This window comes from Adiantum capillus-veneris, chromosome 13 (assembly GCF_014529385.1).
Source record: "Adiantum capillus-veneris isolate H3 chromosome 13, ASM1452938v2, whole genome shotgun sequence".
Lineage (NCBI taxonomy): Eukaryota > Viridiplantae > Streptophyta > Polypodiopsida > Polypodiales > Pteridaceae > Adiantum > Adiantum capillus-veneris.
In genome coordinates this window covers 57,616,072-57,618,223 of record NC_140943.1, presented here as the reverse complement: position 1 = coordinate 57,618,223, position 2,152 = coordinate 57,616,072, and positions in this window count along the sequence as shown.

Genomic DNA, 2,152 nt, shown 5'->3' with positions numbered 1-2,152 from the left:
AAAACGAACAAACAAAAAAATCAAAAGTGCCACAATGTAAAATCTTAAGCTAGAAGAGAAATTCCAGCTTCACTTGGTACTTCACTCACATGTATCGCTTATGGTACTAGAGCCCTAGAGGTTCCCAGTGTGGGCGTTTTTTCTTGAAAAGAAAAAAACCCCAGGCATACAAAATAAGCACACATATCAAAATTGAATCAATGTGAAAGGACTTTGGGGGGTCAAAGAAAAGGGAACAAGTCAGTCGATGATTTCATGAGCAATTCCTTTTATCGTAGCTTAACTACAAGGTCTTCTAGGTATAGTCTCTAGTCAGCCCTCGAAAATGAAATACTTCGCTCTCGCGATTAAACATCTTAATTAACCAGAGAAAATTGAGAAGCTTGCACATGCTATTAACAATTGACCTATAGTGCCTTTCGATCGTTAAATTAGTGACTCCGGACTTATTTAGTTTTTTGACCTTTACAATTGTTTATGCGTTTGATTATATTACAGTTTAATGTTTACTGCTGGCAAATTGTTTAATATTCTGTTACCAATCAATTTGTGTGCCGATAACTGCATACGCTTTTTGATTGTATATGATAATGCAGTTATTGTGCTAATTTTGGTTGATTTTGTAGTGATTGAAGAAGGGTAAGGACATTCAATCTCGGATGCTCTTCCATCTCGCGATGAACGGGCTTCATCTCAATAGCTTCCGAGGACGGAATCTACATCAGGAAGTGGGGCATATTAACCCTCACAGACATCCTATCACCTAGACGAACGCATATTATGTATTTGATTGAGTCATGAACCGGGCTTGTCGGTCCAATAGGTGATCGCCAATGAGAGGCGCACCACTTATCTTATTTTGACAATAGTTTTGCAAGGACTGGCCGTTGTGGGTACCCATGTGTGAATGGGTTAAACTCTTATAAAAGGTCCATTTGACCTAAAAATCCTCATTCTTGGAGGTGTAAGCTAAGAATTGCTCTTGCTCCATCTTTATCTTCTTCTCCTTCGTGTGCTCACAGGGGTGTGTGTGTGTGTGTGTGTGTGTGTATGCTTGAGAGAGAGAGAGAGAGAGAGAGAGAGAGAGAGAGAGAGAGAGAGAGAGAGAGAGAGAGCATGCAGCGGCATGGGCGGCGGCGAGGCGGTTGAGCGCGACATCAACGACGGCTTCTTCTTCTTCGCAGCACAAGATCCTTCACGATGGAAGCATTGAGCAGTGAGTGACACACCCCTGCCCCTTTGAGCTTGCTATGATCTTCTAGTTGTGTGTTTGCAGCCTTTCGAGGCTCACACATAGTGCACAAGCAAGTTCCCAGCTTTGACAAGTACAACAAAGCGTACAGTTCTCTTATGGCAAAGTCAAAAGGACAAATATATTTTTGTCGATGCCATAACACCATTGATCAATTTGTCACTCTTTGTGTTCTCATAGAGGAAAGTCGATTGAAACGAAAGCGATGTATTGTTGCTTTGTGGACTTTAAGAAAGCCTTTGTTATGATTCCATGTAACAATTTGTGGAGAAGGATGGAAGAACTCCAAGTGCCAGCTAAGTTTGTGCTTGCGTTTTCTCAAATCTATGAAAAGGTGATGTGTCAATTGCGCATGGGAAGAGGAATTTCAAAAAAAATTGCAAGCACTATTGGGGTTAAACAAGGATGTCCATTATCATCACTGACTCTCTTGGGTCTATGCATCAATTAATTGGAACAAATGATACTTGATTTTATGCAAGAAGAAGGCATTGAAGAGGTCACTATTTGCAATACGGTAATCATGCTTCTGTTGTATGTGGATGATGTAGTGCTTCTAGTACACACTTTAGAGGATGCAAAAAAGCTTATGGTTGTCCTCGAGAACTTTTGCTTGCATAGTGGGTTGATTGGGAATGAATCCAAATCAAAGGTTATGCTTGTGAAAACCAAACATAAAGAGAATCGTGTACAACAATGAGACACTTTTAAAAATTTGAGAGTTTAAAGTACCTTGGCCTTGAGACTCTAGCCAATCACAAGTGGCATGAATGTGCTATGCGTCATTTGGAAGCCAGAAGAGAGCATTTTGTGTATTTGAAAACGTGTGTAATGCTGGAAATATCAAATGTTAGGTTCGCAAGAAGTACCTTTTTGACACATTGATGACATCGGTTCTTC